This window comes from Nelumbo nucifera, chromosome 2, assembly GCF_055504915.1.
Source record: "Nelumbo nucifera cultivar China Antique chromosome 2, China Antique-T2T, whole genome shotgun sequence".
Classification (NCBI taxonomy): domain Eukaryota; kingdom Viridiplantae; phylum Streptophyta; class Magnoliopsida; order Proteales; family Nelumbonaceae; genus Nelumbo; species Nelumbo nucifera.
The window spans coordinates 93,799,500-93,817,826 of NC_142650.1; the positions used below are offsets into that span (position 1 = coordinate 93,799,500).

At 38.4% G+C, this 18,327-nt stretch overlaps 1 non-coding gene across 1 annotated transcript; it reads left to right on the forward strand.

Annotated features, from left to right (window-relative positions):
• The first annotated feature begins 5,191 nt into the window (after positions 1–5,191).
• Positions 5,192–5,298, forward strand: LOC148802534 (small nucleolar RNA R71). The gene has a single exon (XR_016083255.1). It is a non-coding gene; the product is annotated as a small nucleolar RNA R71 (small nucleolar RNA).
• The last annotated feature ends 13,029 nt before the right edge of the window (positions 5,299–18,327 follow it).

Below are 18,327 nucleotides of genomic sequence, written 5' to 3' on the forward strand. Positions count from 1 at the left end.
GTTCGAAATGGGCTTTAGGCCCATTAAGCCACACCACTCACTTTACCCTTTAAATGCTGGCTAATTTGGCTCTCTTTGTATGGCTTTGGACCATAGTATTGATCTACACATCATCCACATGAGTTCAGCCTAGCCTTTGTTACAAGGCCTAGCCGAATTCACTATAGAACACAGTGAACCCCTGAGTCCATCAGTATGGACTCTTAAGGGGCCCAATATTTACGCTAAATGGTCATTGGGTCCAACCATCTTGTGAAGGCCCAAGGGCTATGGGTAGATGCAAGATTAGCCCATCAGGTATAACCCTCAATGGTCTTACACTTAACCTCTCAGCCCATAATGATCAAGCATTGCCCGACAAGAGAGGACCTCTCCCTCGGTTGCATGGTACAGTGTTGCACTCTCTACTCACATGGATCCCGGGAATCAAAACCTTTTCAAAACATTTTTTGAAACCATAATATATAAGTATATCTCTATATAAATATATTTTGCAAAATAAATTTCAACAAGTTTGAAATTACTGCCGACAGTTTAGGTTTCCATCAGAGAGAATGCATTCCCCGATCATTCACTTTGTCTGACAAAGGGGATGATCCTATCACTATGATCACCCACTCAGGTGAATTCTCGAACTACCCCAACATACCCAGGTTTTAACCTAGTTAAGGATTTCACTGATTGACATATCAAAGGCAGCCCAATCTGACACCTAGTGTAATACCATAACCGAGTCTAGGGGTCAGGTGTAACATTCCAGTTTTGCCCATCTATCTCCAAGGTCCAGGGCAATACTGGAATTTGATCGAGTTCAGGGTTTCAAGAAAACCCACACTACATGTGCTTTGGGTCTTACCCTGGTGGCTTGAGACTAGCCACCCCAACCTTCTTGGTAGCACATTAGTATCAGCCTTGGCAGGATAAACCTCCCTAGGTCTATCCAACGGCTATGAAGATTCTAAACTAACACAAGTCTCATTAGTGTCCAGTTTAAGGGTATTTATTACATAGAAACATACCAAAATAACATGAATCAATTATGCACTTTATTCATTTACAATAAATGGAAATAAGTACATCAATCTTATTGGAGCTAAGGGCATAACTGTCTAACAATTTACACTACTATTAAAAATATGAATAAGAAGATTATGAAACACTCTTTTAACTAAAATACTTAATTTTGAATTTAGCCCCTAATTGATTGTGATGTTTAAATTTTAAAATGAAATACTACTTAGGGGTGTCAATTGGACTAGATTTGGTCCAATCTGATCTAGTAAATATTTTGGGCTGGTTCATTTTAATTTTTGGACTGCCCAATCTATTCAAATTCGTTTTAATTTAGATTGGTTTCAACCCAAACTTGGTCCATTAACACCTATATTCTTATCTTATATCAATGGACCAGATATTGAATTAATTCAACACAATCCAATATAAGTTTATTACGGGTGGACCATGTCCAATCCAATCTAATAAATATTTGGACCAGATTGGTCCAATCCAATATGTTTTGTTGGTCCATCAAATTCGTCAAAATTGATTTTGGACTAGATGGGGTCCAGTCCAAAACTAGTCCATTGACACCCTTACTACTACTTTTTCACTATTTGGGTGACACCTTAGCTGGCCGACACTACCACATGATCTGTCTCTGTGGCAAGTGACTTTGGACCATGTAGGCACACATCACCACAACCATTTCATGAAGAGGCCTCATAAGAAAGTAGAATCTCACACAAACAAGGAGACACAGCCCGACGGGGAGAAAAGGACCTCTTGAGAACATCGGTGGGTGACCTTATTCCTATAACCCAACGAACCTCATCTGACTACAACACGGGTGTACAGTCTATATAAAGGCATCTAGCCCTCAAGGTAAGCTCACTAGGATCTAGCACACACTACTATCCTCGGCTTGGACCAATTGTCTACCTACTCAGCCCAACTGATTTCTCTCTCTCTCTTTATTACTAACTTGAGCGCTGAAGTGCCTACCTGGTGTGTTCGGAAGCATGTCATTAAACACTCCAAACACCAATTTAAACATTTATAATTTTTACCGTTTCTCAAAAAACTACTAATGTAGTAAATGGGTGAGAACGGGTCGTATCCATAGGGAAGCAAGTGAAAAATTAATATATACTTAGATCCGGGCCAGAGAATACCCCTGAATTGATGCCCTTAAGGCATCAAAATGTAGAGTTATCACACCCCCCAACTTAAACATTGCTAGTCCCTTAGCAATGCAGCCTTAAAATTACACTGATCATAGAGATCTTTCCCATCTCAAGATCCTCCCTAACAGAATTAGTCAAACATCCTGATTCCAACATTCTTAAACTCTGTATAGATCGGTATTGGGCTTAAGGGGTAAAATTGTCTTTCTTTGAATATTATAGAAACTTGGCTTAAAAATCTTTTTTACCCTTCCATTTGCAGACTGTCTTGATAATCTAAGATTGATTTTAAAATTAGACATATATTCTTCTTATCAATTTTTAGTAGTGGATTTCTACCCCTAAACTTGATTTGCACACTTATTTCTATTATTACCTTTCCACCATTTGATGCGAATCTCGACACTTGCCTTAGGTGAAGAGACCCGGTTACTAAGTGTTAGGTAAGTGTCTTTGGCATTCCCTTTTCCATTTGACGCGAATCTTGACACTTGACTTAGATGAAGAGAACCCGGTTACTAAGTCTAGGGTGTCAATTGACCTTTTATTCTTTTTCTTTTTTTTTTTTGCAACACTGTTCAGCGCAGTCCATTGTTTCTAAGAATTTGAAAAATTTTTGTCTAATTTCTCAATCTTTCTCTTCTTATCTTGGCAGGGGAAAACTTAGGAGTATTTTCCAATTTCTAAACGGTTTCGACAATATTCAAATGAGACCAATTTTGACTCCTATCACTTGCTACCAATTTTTATAAAATTCAATATTCTTTTATCAGTTTCCTCAACTTTTTCTGTTTGGGAATCTCTTTTAATGGAAAAAATTTTTAAAATTTTTAGTAAAATTTTAATTCTACATATTTAAAGGCTTAGCTTCTCAATTTTTTTCATTTTTCTCTCTCTCTTTCCTCACCCCCCAACTTAAATGCCATTGTCCCTAATGGCATGACTAGAATGATGCAAAAAGCATTTGGACCAAAGGGAACAATGAATAGGGTTTTCTTGAGGGGTTCAAGGTCTGCCACTTGGTCTCAAATCAAGAGAAGGAAATTCAAATCCTAAAAACAAAAAACTGTGTTGGGTTGCCTCCCAACCAGCACTAAGTTTAACGTCTTCAACCAAACGCATTTACACACTTCCTCCATCCTGACACTCAGACTCACTTTCTTCTTCATACCAACAAGGCTCAAACTGGGCTAACCAAGGGGTAGATAAGTCATTCACAAGATTTTCCACTATGTCCACATTGCATTCATCTTCCCCTAGGTTTGGATACTTAAAGGCACTGAAAACATTCAACTGGACCTTCTACTCCCCAAATGATATGTCCATTTCCCCCGACTTACAGTTGATATTTGCATTGGCCGTTGCTAGAAACGACCATCCTAAGATTATTGGGTTATGGTTCAGTTCTTCGGTTGGGGTCATGTCTATGACAACAAAGTCTATAGGGAAATAATAGTTCTCTATCCTGACAATGGCATCATTGATAACACCTCGAGGAGTCTTGACTGACCGATCAACGAGTTACAGAATTACCGGGGTAGGTTTCAACTCGTTGATCCTGAACCTTTCATAAATGATGGACGGAAGCAGGTTTACACTGGCCCCAAGATCCAATAGGGCCCGACCAAAGGTGATTATAGAGATGATACAGATGATGAGAGGAGCACCCAGGTCTTTCATCTTCCGGGGAAGTTGATTTAGGAGGACCGCACTCACATCTACCGAGAGCATCACTTTTTGTGGGGCTAATCATGGCTCCCTCTGTTGGGTGCATAGCTCTTTTAGAAACTTTGCATAAGCCGGGACATGCTGAATTACATCCTAGAGAGGGATGCTAATGTGTACTTGTTTGAAGAGTTCCCTGATCTCCTCATTACGAATCTCTTTTTTTTTTCCGCAACAGCCCGACTGTGAGTGCAGTTGGAAAGGGGACCACAGGTTGGTTCGCTTGAGGCTCTTCTTCTAGGTTTTCCCTTTCTTCTTCTCCCCCCCAACTTAGGGTTTTCTGGCTCCTTTCCTTCTTCTTCACTTTTCTTCTTTTCATACGGGTCTTCCAAAATTCTCCTACTCCTTAAAGTTGTAACAGCTTTAGCATTTTCGAATTGGGGATTCTTAGGAGGTGGTTGAATTTGTTAAGGAAACCCTGATGGCTGATTCCTAGGGTTTGCAACCGGTTGACTCGATAATTACTCCACTTATCTCCTTGCATTCGCTTCGGCTAGCTGTCCTATTTGGCTTTCTAACCTAGCAATGGACTGTTGTTGATTTAGGATCAGATACTGAAGCTGCATGAATTGATTTTCTACTGAACAGGATTATGGAGGTTGTGGGTAACCCTCATACAGTTGAGCCGGTTGAATCCTAGGGCACACCTGCTAGAACTGACTTTGAACTGATGGCCTCTAAAACTGCTGGGCCATGGAGTTGGAGGGATGCTGATATTGTTGGGACTATAGATTGGGTTGATGTGTCCTCCAAGAAAAGTTGGGGTGATTTCTCTACCCAGGGTTGTAAGTATTGGAATATAGATCATTGTTGGGCCTTGAGAAACTTTTGGGCTGCCTGAACTTGTTCTTGGATAAAGGGTGGAAACTGGGCTTCCGTAGGACAATCATCAACCTGGTGGGCTGGGTTGGCACAAATGGAACACACTTCGGGATAGGATATAGATGGGCCTAATTGTTGGTTAAAGGTGAAAAACTGGTTAAGCTTCTGGGCTAGAAGGTCTACCCTATCCAACTTTCTAGAAATGGCATTCAAGTCCATTTTTGCCTCGGGCTCTATATTATTCCTAACCTCATAGAACCCTGCCCGCTTTGAGGGTCCCATTAACCTTTCGTAGGAATACAAGGATGCATTGTTAATGGAATTCTCACTCAGGGTCTCAGAAAGAGCATATGCTCCATCCACACTCTTGCTCATAAATGCCCCCATAGGATGCATCTACCATTTTCCTGTATTGATCGATCAGACCTTCATTGAAGGCCTGCACAATTTGCCACTGGAACAGGCCATGGTGTGGGCATTTTCTCATTAGCTCCATCATCCTCTCCCAAGCCTCACGAATTTGTTCACCCTGTGTTTGGGTGAATCCAGTGATGGCTCTTCTCATGGTATTGGTATGACCTATAGGATAGAACATTCTAAGGAATTCTTGTTGCATTTCTGCCCAAGTTCTAATGGGTCTCCCTATAGTCCCTAACCAGTGCTTGGTTTTATCTTTCAAGGAGAAGGGAAAAAGAGTCAATCTAAGGGTATCATCACTGAAGTTTTGGATCCTTACAATGGAACAGATTTCCAGAAACTCGTTTATGTGCTTGTATGGGTCCTCACTCGAGTTCCCATAGAAAGATGGGAGCATCTGGATTGTGCTTGACTTAATCTCATACTGTAAGGCCTGAGTATCTGGTAACTGAATATAGGATGAAGGGTTGTATTGGGTTTGAGTGAAGTATTCCTCCAACTTTCTAGGCTGGGCATCATTGATTTCGGCCATTTGGTTGTGGTGTTGGTGATGGAGGTATCTCCCTATTTCAGGTATGGGTTCTACAGTTTCTCTCCTTAGAGATCTCCTTCCCTACATACAACTCAGAAGTCCCTTTTCTTCTTGTTCAAATTTGGATTTTAAATTTTGAGTTTAATTTCAAACTTCAATTTTGAAATTTAAACTCAAATTTTGAAACTTTCTCCCCTTATTTATTTATTTATTTATTTATTTATTTATTTTCTATCTTTTTTTTTGAAATTTGAAATTTAAATTCAAATTCAGATTTTGAAATTTAAATTCCTGAAATTTAAATTCAAATTTGAATTTTTAAACAATGCAAGCAAATCAACCACATGACCTAGGGGCTGACCCAAGGTTTCCTAAACTAGTGGTTCAACCAATGTGAATCCTTTTAGGTTCACTTGGAATTACACCACTTCCCTTGGATAGCCAGGTAAGAGGTGGGGATGTGGGAGGCTCCCCTTGCTCTCGTAAGCACCTAATTAAGTAACCACAAAACCCGCTTAGGCGTAGCCGTTTAACCTCTTTCCTTAGACACCAACTGCCGGTTATGGAAGTAATTACAAGCTTTCCTAAAATTCAGCACACCTTTGAACCAAGTGTGAGGCTCCCTAAAGGATCTTACTATTCAAAGTTTAAATTAGGGCTAAGGTGAATCGCACGTGAAGGGTGGTGATTTTTGGGCCAAGGAAGGGTGATGAAATCCCCACCTTATCTTATTTAGGTTGGATGCCCTTAAATGGATTAACAAAACAAAAACAATCAAACAAAATGAAGGCAACTAATTACAATGCATGAACAATTATTTCTAAAATGCAATTCAGCAATATAACATAAAATAATAAAGCAAACTAATTAAGCAAAATGAACAATTAAAATAACAAAAAGATAACCTAGCACATTCACAACTAGCAATGATAATTTAGCAACTAAATAAACCTATATGATGCATCCTCTAGAATATGAAACCATAAATGTTGGGATGCAAATGCAAAACTTTTAAAATATTATTTTTTATTTAATTTTTTGTTATATTTTTATTTAATTTTTTTTTAATTCAAAATTTTAAATTTTAAATTCGAGATTCGAAATTCAAATTCAAATTCAAATTCAAATTCAAATTCAAATTTAAATTTAAATTCAAATTCAAATTTAAATTTAAATTCAAATTCAAAATTTAAACTCAAATTCAAAAATTTAAACAATTTCCTATTTAGCGATTAATTATTCAATTAAATAGCTAAAAGAGAATTAAACAAGGCAACAAATAATTATAACAAACAGAAAATAAAAGAAATAATTATGCTAAAAAGATTAACAACTACCAAAATAAATTCTAACAAGAAAATTGCTATTCTAAAAATTAAACCAAAAATAAAATAAATAAAATAAACAATTTTTTTCTATTTTTTTATTTAAAATAAAAGAAAAACACAAACCTAATAAGATAGAAATTCGAGCAAGAAATTAAAATAAAGAAAGAAAAATATATCTAGAAACAAAACGAAAGAAAAATAATACTAGAGAAAAAAATAAATTGGATCTAAAAAAATTAATTAAAAAATTCGAAAATCACTATTCAACCAAAAAAAGAGTTTGAAAATAAAAACAAAAAAAATCAAAAATAAAATGGGATGACTACACCTGAAATGCAATCCAATTTCTCTTTTCTTCTCTTCTATCCTGCAGTCCCGCAATGCTCCGGTACCCCACCATTCTCTATTACGTCCTCCAAACTCAAAGAGAAACAAGAATTAAAATGAGATAACGGATCAAATAATAAAACGAAATTACAAAAAATATAATGAAACAGATTCGGATAAAGCAAATAAAAAATTTTCTCCGTTGCTTCCCCGGCAACGTCGCCAAAAACTTGGTGTGTCTAGAAGCACGTCGTTAGACACTCCGGAACTCCAGTTTAAACATTTATAATTTTTACCATTTCTCAAACAACTACTAACGTAGTAAATGGGTGAGAACGGGTCGTATCCACAGGGAAGCAAGTGAAAAATTACTATATACTTAGATCCGGGAAAGAGAATGCAATCAAGAATGGCAAAAAATACGAAAATAAAATCTATTATTGTTGAAATTAAATATTTCAAATTTAAACAAGACAATAAATAAAAAACAGAATTTAATAAAGTATAGGAATCAACAAAGGAAATAAAAGAAATAAATAAAAAAAAATGATTCAGAATCCAGATCCAGTGGTGGTAGCTGTAGATCAGCCAGACAGCTTGCAGAAACCCCTCCTGACAAGAACCAGGTGTTCGTCCTTTCTATAACCCTTAAACCCCTCGAGACACCTTAGCCTTGAACCGAACGAATTCAGATCTGCAAAACAAAGAAACGAACAAGAATTAAATCTAAAAGATTGCAGAAATAAAAATAACAAAAAAGAAAATAAAGAAAAGAAAAGAATGGTTTATCAAATCTAGTAGCGGTAGTTGCAGAATGGTTGAACAGCTTGTAGAAACCCCTCCTGACAAGATCTTGGCGTCCTCCCCTTCTACAACCCTTGAACTCCTCAATAAACTTTAGCCTTGTTAATTAGGTGAATTGACCAACCCCTTCTCTAGGGCCCCTGGGTCCTTTTTTTAGAGAATGGTGGATATAACTAGAATTAGAGAGAGAGAAAGGGGCGACAACTAGGTTTTAGCAAAAATATGGGTGCCCTAAGGTTTAGAATGAAGGGTTAGGATGGTTCTAGGGTGATCCTAAGGCTGAGAAGAAAAGGAGAAGGCACCCAATATTATATAAAGCTGAGATTTAATGGCTAAAGGCTGAATGGTGAAGATTAGAAGTTAGTTGGCTCCTAGGGTTAGAATGCTAAAAAGAGAGTGACCTAGAATGGATGGTGGAGATTAGAAGGAATGGAAGGTGAGGATTTAACAGTTAGGGGTGGCTAGGGTTTATTAAGAGTGAAAATAATAGGTTAAAAGGCGCCCTAGGGTTTGCTAAGGCGTAGAGAGCATGCTAATAGAGTAGGAGGGGTGTTAAACTGGGTTTAGCAGCTAGGAGGTGCCCTCCTACTTTCAGTTTTTCACAAAAACACCCCCTCTCTCAGCTGGACTTCACACTAGCTTCCCAAAATCTACATTTCAGCCATGTAAACTTATCAGTTTTCTCCATAATTTGCACAGAGACCCTTAGAGGTCACAACATTGCATTTAACTGGGAAAATGGCACATCTTGACTATTCTAAGGCCAAAAATACCCTTGAATTGATGCCCTTAAGGCATCAAAATGCAGAGTTATCACTACCTAGGGATAAATTCCTCAAGCCTTTGATTCTCTTTGTACTTGCAGACTATGGTACACGGCCTTGTCCTTCCACCTCGACCTCGTCCAACTGGCAGGAATATCTATTGCGTGTTCAGCTCGGCACACCTCGGATCAAACAACATCATTCACCTCATTTAATTATCTCTATTTAAATCTTACATTTATTTGATAAATGAACAAAGAATAACATACACCAAAAAAATAAAACATTACAAAAAAAAGAATCAAGCTAAGTAGGTAGGCCTATCAATGATACTCGAAGCTCCACAACTCGATCCAATGATATTTGGATGGGGTTTTTTATGTAATCAGATTTAGATTTTGCAGTTTACATCCTATGAATAATTAAAATAAAAAATATATAAAAACAAAAAATTAAAATACATATTAATATAATTTTTTGATACATTATTACTATCATTATCATCATCTAGAATTGACACATGAAAAGCACATGCATGCTTACTAGTTAACACAAATAGGTTAATCACATCTTTCAAATATTTTTCTTTTGTATATTTTTCACTTTCATAAATCAGATATTAAATTTTAATTTTATATCTTCTTTTATTAGATAGATTATGCCTTTTGCTTCAATAGATTCATGTACATTGAGTTTTATGTATTAATAATATCAATAAATTATTGTTTTAACCCCTAAACTATACACCTATAAGACTTATGTTAGTTTAAAAGGTTCTTAGCCATTGCATAAATTTGGGGAGTTTAGTGTAACAAATCTAACACTGATGTGCTGCTTATGAGACTTGTCTTTGTTGTTAGGATTAGACCCTAAGTATATTTAGTGGGTGTTTGTAAGAAACTGTGAATACAAACCAATTTCTAGTTTTGCCTTATACCTTGGAGATAAATGGGCAAAACTAGAAAATTCCACTTAACCCTAAAATTGATTATGATATTGCACTAGGTCTTAGATAGAACTACTTTTGATATTTCAACCAAGGAGATCCTTTCAAGGTTAAATACTTGGATATGTTAGAGAAGTTCAGGATATTACCTAAGAGTTCTTTGTCAAATAAAGTGAATATCAAGGTTTACACTCTCTCTAACGGAAACCTAAACTACCATCAGTGGACTTCAACTATTTTTGAAATCTCTTTATAAAATGGGTATGCATTTATATTATATATTATTTTCTGAAAATGCTTTACAAAAGAATTTAATCCTGGGATCCATCTGAGTAGAGGGTGTGACACTGCATTTTGCAATCACAGAAGATGATAGGTGCTCCATACCCATTTCCAAACCTATATTCGCCCCATGTCACATGACAACTTAAGCAGTCATGTGACATCTTAACTAATCACATTAATCATGGGCTTTAAGCCCATTAGCTATATGGATCACGACCCAAGATTGTTTCTGGCCTATTTAGGTTTGATTTGTATAGCATGGGACCCCACAATGATCTCACATAAAACCACATGAGTTCGGCCCAACCACTAGGAAAAGGCCTGGCCAAATTCACTACCAAATGCAATGCACCCCTGAGCACATCACTATGGTCTCAAAACGAGCTTCACATTTACAGTTAAATGATCTTTGAATTCAGCCATCCCATGAAGACCCAAGGATAATGCACTTAAGTAAGATATAGCCCATCAGGTAATCAACCCTTAATGGTCTCTTACACCTAACCCCTCAGCCCTTAATATCAAACACTGTACAACAGGGAAGGACCTCTCCCCTGATTGCAAGGTGCAGTGTCACACTCTCTGCTGGGATGGATCCCGAGAATTAAAACCTTTTGTAAGCACTTTTCTTAAAACATAAAATATATATATCATATAAATATTTTGCAAAACCAAATCTAAAACACGGTTGAAATCCACTGCTAGTAGTTTAGCTTTCCATCCGAGAGAGTGCAGTCCCGATCATTCACTTTGTCCGACAAAGGGACCGATCCTATCACTATGATCACCCACTTAAGTGAATTCTCATATTGCCCCAACATACCCAGGTTTTGACCCATAATGGATCTCACTGATTGGCATATCAAAGACAACCCAATCCGACAGCTAGTGTAGTGTCATAATCAAGTCTAGGGGTTATGTGTAACTTTCCAGTTTTGTCCATCTATCTCCAAGGTCTAGGGAATAAATGGAAAATGGTTCAGGTTCAATGTTCTAATCAAACACACACTACATGTGCTTTGGCTCTAACCCTAGCAACTGAGACAACCTTCCCTAACTTCTTTGGTAGCATATTAGTGTCAACTTTGGTAGGATATACTCCCCAAGTCTATCCAACGACTGAAAATATTTTAAACTAACACGAGTCTCATAAGTGTCCAAGTTAAAGGGTAAATATCACAAAAACACACCAATATAAACATGAAACAATAATATACTTTTATTTATTTACAATAAATGTATCTATACAACAATCTGATTGAAGCTAAAGCCATACACTATCTAACAAGGGACCAAGGTGGAAACATCATTCTAAGCTTCTTAGGTTGGACTGGTATCTATAACTCTTTGAGAACAGAGTTGATGGCCCTGCTTCAAAGCCTTAAGCTTCTTAAGTCAGAACTGGAGATACGCACTAATTGAAGGGGACGGGGACCGTAAAGTGGCTATTATTTGACAAATTATATTAATAGTATATTTAATCAAATTATAAAAATCCATAGCATTAAATTTGACAAGATATAAGTATTGAAAACTAATATCATAAAGAAATTAAAGATGCAATCATGATATTAGAATATTAAGCTGACATTCGTCTTCTAGGTTTCAAGAAATGCAATGATATCCTCTGGATTCCAAGTTTAGTAATAAGTGCAAAAGAATTTTTTGATAATAAAAGAAATTATCAAAAAGGATAAAAGGAACGTTAAGAAAAATATCCAATTGAAGAAACATGTTCCAACACCTTACATGTTCAAATCAAACAAATAACTAAAAAATAGGAAAATCCTCAATGAAACTGAAAGATCTAAATGAAGACCTCTACATTTCTTCAAATTTCAGTTTAGCCATCACCTAATCCATAAAATGTACATGTTATCATCAGAAATAGCAAACAGTAATAAATTGCAAATAGTATAGAGATGTGAAGGAACGAAGGAGAATCAAAGGCACTCACGATGCTTATCAGAGCTGTGCGTCCAAAGAGATGTGAAGTTTGTGGATTCGAGACTTGGAATACTAAACCAAAGCCACCATCTGTTCTTTTAATCTAGGAGAGCTATTCGTTCTTCTAATCTTCTATAGATATAGCTTTTTGCTCTGAATTAAAGCTTTTGACCCACTAAATTGTTAGAAATAGAGTGGGAGGAGGTGAGGAGGGTTATTGGGAGGAGGAGGAGAGATTAGAATCAATTTCTTTTCTATTCAAATAGAAAAAGAGCTCAAATGAACTAGATTAGAAAGAAAAGGCTGAAATCCAAAAGCCTTAACCTGTTGCAATGGAATTGTTGTCATTCTTCTTATCCATTAGGGCTACTTCATTCTTTTAATCCACTCAAATCTCTAAAAACCCTAGCCAAACAATAGTTCTCTGGTTCTTTGGTTCGAAATGTAAGTGGAGAAGAAGACAAAGATGTGACTATGGTTCGATATGTAAGTGAAGAAGAAGACGAAGTTGTAATTTGTATTTGAAGTGTCGTAAATTATAATTAATAGCAAAAATGCCCTTAGTTGCATTAAATACAATATAGAGGCATTTTTAAAGTGCCTCTACATAAACTCATCTCAATCGTCATTGTTAGATTTTTATAGAGGCACTTTTCACCAAATGCCTTTGTGGTAAAGCCTCTAAAAATATATCTTTCTAGTAGTGTTGCCTCACTTCCATCATCAAAATCCTAACCTCGTCTTTTTTTTTCTGAAAATACCAATTTTACCCTTATAGATACAGATTTACTGAAATACGCTCAAAATATCTTTAAAATGTATTACCCATTTACCTGGTCAGATTCCCCAATCTTCTTCTCTTTTCATTTGCCAACCCCTAAAACCCCATCTAGTTTCACTTATAGGAGAAAGCAGGGAAAGTTAGCCCCTAGTATTCTCAGGAAAACTATCTCAACTCTAAATTTCAAGCATTGGATTTTAATAAAAATTGTAGATGTTTAAGATCTGGTCCTCACGTCCTTTCCAATAATGTAAGAATTTCTTGCTCTTGTTTTGATAAGATGATTTGAGAAGGTTGCCCCAAGTATATAAATCATATCGTTTATGGCTATATTTAGTTCACATTCACTTGAAGTGATGTAGAAAATAAAAGTTTCAGAAGCTAATAATGAACTTAATTGATCACATAAGTGCATGTTAGTTAGGTGATGCTTTCCTTATTTCCTTCCTCCCCTTAATCGTTGAACAAAGTAGTCAACCTCCCCTAAACCCCACGATTAGAGTCTCCCTAGAGACCTACAAGCTAGCCTCCCAAATGCAAGCGATGATCACCAACCTGCTATCCCTAGACATTCCTAGTTTTTCCTCCTTGGCTTGTAGTAAATGGCCAAGGCTGGACTTTGTGTCAATGCTAGAGGTGGAGGATGAAAGACCAGACCTCCCTATATATGATCACTCGGAATCGTCAGGGGTTTAAGCAGCCTCTGAGAGAATAGTGGTGCTTGATGGGCCATTTGAGAGCCTACATGAGCTAGTTGAAGAGCTTGTAAATGTAACAATATTTAAGAGCCCTCCTACTCAGGTAGTTTTCTCTATGTCCTTTGTTCAGGAACTCTTCTATGCTCACCTTCATTTTTTAATGTCAAAGGCAGTGGTGGCCAGCCTGATATAGCCACACCACTACCAATGTTGATTATGAGTTGGAATTGCTGAGGGTCAGCTCGTCCCAAGGCAATTCATGGTCTCGAGGTTTTGGTCAAAAATCATAATCCTGACTTCATCTTTCCTTGTAAGACTAAGATTCTCAATGAGAAAGTTGATAGGTTAAGCAACTCAATGAAATACTCTCGCTCCTACTTAATTCCCTCGCAAAGGGCGAACAGGAGGCTTAGCTGTGTTGTGGAAGTTTGGGTTCTAGGTTATTATTTTTTTGATAAGCACAAGGTATGTGCTCCTTGAAATTTCTCCTTCTCCCCCGATGAATGAGAAGTTAAATGGTATTATCTAAGGACCCTCTATCAATGCTCATCACAGCAAATTATAGGCCAACTTAAGCTCCTGGTTAGAAATGATTGCCCTTCCTTTTGTTCTCATATGAGACTTTAATGAGGCAGCCATTGTGGAAGTTCAAGACCCAACTTCTTCAAAAAGCCCCTCCAAAGGAGCTTCGAGGCAATATAGGAATCTAATCCTCGACTTGAACGTCACCGAATTAAGCATTAGAAATGGTGGGCTAACTTGGTCAAACAAGAGAAGGAGAGAGCGATGCCTAAACTGCACTCTGGATAGAGCAGTGGTCTCCTCGGATTGGTTATGCCAATGCCCTGATGCTTCTCTTTCTTTAACAAATCATTGGGGTTCAGACCATCACCCAATAATCTTGGACGTGAACCCTAAAAAAACTCAATTCCCAAAGCCTTTCAGGTTCTTTGAGATGTGGTTTCACCATTAATCATGTAAATGAATAATTGAAGATGGATGGAATTTACAGTTAAATTGTTGTGCAACCTACAAACTAACTATTAGAATTGAACGAATAAAGAAGTATTTGATCATTTAGAATAAAACCACCTTTAGGAACCCTCAATACCACCTTAGGGAATTAGAAAATCAATTTCTCTAGGCATAAAAATCCACCCTCGGGGAATGATAGAAAGATAAATGAGTTGTACTCCCAAAAGGAGACTTACTCAACCCAAGTTGAGAGTTTCTGGCAAAAAAAAAAATCTAGCCAACAATGGCTCCAACTGGGGGATAAAAATACCTCCTTCCTTCATAAAAGTATTATTTTCTGCCAAAAGAGAAACCACATTGAGGGAATCAAAACTGATCAGGGGAGTTGGGTCTAACCACAAGAAGGTGGCTAAGGAGTTTATCTCTTATTTTCAAATCCTTTTTCTTCTCAGCCAAATAGGGATGGGCCTAACTTCACCATCCTAAATCCAGTAATAACGGAAGAGGAAAACTTGTCCTGAAGGGATGATAGATCCATCCTATGGACGCCCAAAGATTGCGGAATAAGGGGGCGAATTTCAAAAATTTTTCTCTCCCTTCAACTAGGAATCGTATTCCCTATTTAGAAAATCATATTTTCAAAGATCAATCTTGAACCATAAACTGAACCAGATCTGAACCAAAAGGAGTGGGAGAGGATTATACCGGATACGGAGAAGTAATATCTCCCAATAGAAGTGTTCACGCCCATGGAATGATCCAAAGACTGCTCCCACTGAAGATGGCGCAGTGCAGGATGGAGCAGAATCAGCAGTGTTCTTCTCCAAGAACTCTGTCCTTCGCAAGAATCAGCAGGATGGCACGTGAGCACAACTACCTATCAATTCATTCTCAAAGAACTGATGTCAAGATCCAATCTTGACTTCTCCCACAACTGGAGATCGAACTGGCAAACAGGGCGGCAAGAACAAGGAGGCGGCAAGAGACTATTCGCAGGGTGCAGAATTCTCTCTTCTTGATTTCAGCACTAAAGAAACTCTGATTGCTGTGTTGTTCTCTAAAGGCTGCCGCCCCCTCCTTCTTTTGTTAACCTAAAAGATCAGCTCCTAATCCAATAAGGTGCTGCTTATCCAAATCATATTTGGATAAGACCTCTCTTTAGGTGATAGGGATAAACTTTATCTTATCTGCAGATTAGATTAGCTTTCTCCTAATCTCATTAGGAGGTTTCTCGATCTGAATCACATTCAGATCTGGATACTCTGAGTGGCTATCTGCTAATCCATCTCAGAATTCGCCCCATAATCAACTAATTAAATAGCCCAGTTCGAAATGGGCTTAAGGCCCATTAAGCTTATGTGCTCACTTAACCTTCCTAACTGCTGCCCAGTTGGGCTTCCTTGTATGGCGTGAGACCCAAGCATTGATCTACACATCAGCCACATGGGTTCGGCCCAGCCTTTGTTACAAGGCCTGGCGAATACACTGTTATGGACAGTGCACCCCCTGAAACCCATCAAATGGGCTCTATGGGCCCAACACTTACCCTAAGTGGTTCCTGGGCCAAGCCACCTTGTAACACCCAAGGACTGTGGGCAGATGCAAGATTAGCCCATCAGGTATTATCATCAATGGTCTGACACTCAACCTCTCAGCCCTTAATGATCATACACTGCCCGACAAGAAATGACATCTCCCTCAGTTGCAAGGAACAGTGTTGCACTCTCTACTTATATAGATCTCGGGAATTAAAACCTTTTGCAAACCTTTTAGAAACCATAATATATATATACTTTTATATCTCATATAAAATATACTTTGCAAAACAAATCTCAACGATTGAAATCGGCTACCGGCAGTCTTTGTTTCCATCAGCGAGAGTGCATCCCCGATCATTACCTTTGTCCGACAAAGGGGCTGATCCTGTCACTATGATCACCCACTCAGATGAATTCTCGGACTATCCCAACATACCCAGGTTTTGACCCCCGCTAAGGATCTCACTGATTGGTACATCAAAGATAGCCCAATCCGACACCTAGTGTAGTATCATAATCGAGTCTAGGGGTCGGGTGTAACTTTCCAGTTTTGCCCATCAATCTTCAAGGTCCAGGGCAATACTGGAAATCTGGTCAAGTTCAAAGATTCAATTAATCCTACACTGTATGTGCCTAGGGTCTCACCCTGGCAGCTGAGACAGGCCACCCCAACCGACTTGGTGGCACCACAGTGTCAGCCTTGTTAGGATAGGTCTCCCCAGACCGACCCACCGGCTGTGAACATTCTAAACTAACACGAGTCTCATTAAGTGTCTAGTTTAAGGGGATCACATAGAAACATACCAAGGGAACATGAATCAAATATGTACTTTTATTCATTTACAATAAACTCGTAAAGTACATCATTCTGATTGAAGCTAAGGGCATACAAAAACTGTCTAACAGCTCCCACTTGCACTTAGGTCCAATCAGGCACAAGCCGGAGTCCCATGCTTTCCACGTGTTTCTCAAACACTTTTTGTGATAGTGGCTTTGTCAATGGGTCTGCTATATTTTCCGCTGACGCTACCTTCTGAATCCGGACGTCCCCTCTACCAACAATCTCCCGCAGTACGTGGTACTTCCTCTCGATGTGCTTCGACTTCGAGTGGGCTCGTGGCTCCTTAGCCTGAGCAATGGCTCCATTGTTGTCACACAACAATGGGATGGGTGATGTGCTGGACGGAACTACTCCCAACTCGTGAACGAACTTCTTCATCCACACGGCTTCTTTGGCAGCCTCACTTGTGGCAATGTACTCGGCCTCGGTCGTGGAGTCTGCAGTGGACCCTAGTTTGCTACTTTTCCAGCAAAAAGCACACGATCCTATCGTGAAAACATATCCAGATGTAGACTTTCTATCATCTGGATCCGACTGGAAATCGGCATATGTATACCCTTGGATCTGTAGTGAGCTACCGTCGAATACTAGACAAAACTCTTTTGTCCTTCGAAGGTACTTAGGTATGTTTTTCACAGCAGTCCAGTGCTCCTGCCCTGGGTTGGCCTGAAATCTGCTTACTACACTCACCGCCTGAGCAATGTCAAGACGAGTGCACAGCATGGCATACATGATGCTCCCTACGGCAGAGGCATAGGGAATGTCTTTCATGCCATCAATCTCCTCAGAAGTCTTGGGAGACATCTTCTTGGAGAGAGTGACTCCGTGCCTGAAAGTAACATTTCCTTTCTTGGAGTTTTCCATGCTATATTTTTTGACTATTTTGTCAATATAAGCATATTGGGATAATCCTATTATCCGCTTCGATCGATCTCTATAGAGTCGAAGACCTAGTATGTAGGAGGCTTCTCCAAGATCTTTCATGGAGAATTGCTGTGAAAGCCATACTTTCACCGTAATTAACATTCCTACATCATTCCCAATGAGTAGAATGTCATCTACATACAGAACCAAGAAGGTAACCTTATCTCCACTGTACTTCCTGTAGACACAAGGTTCATCCGGATTCTACTCGAAGTCAAACGATTTGACAGCAGAGTCAAAACGGATGTTCCAACTTCTAGAAGCTTGCTTAAGTCCATAAATGGATCTATTAAGTTTACATACCATGTTTTCCTGACCTGCAGCAATGAAGCCTTGCGGCTGCTGCATATAGATATCTTCAGTAAGATCTCCATTCAGGAATGCAGTTTTGACATCCATCTGCCAAATCTCATAATCATGGTATGCTGCTACAGCTAGCAGGATCCTAATGGATTTAAGCATGGCCACAGGCTAAAAGGTTTCCTCATAA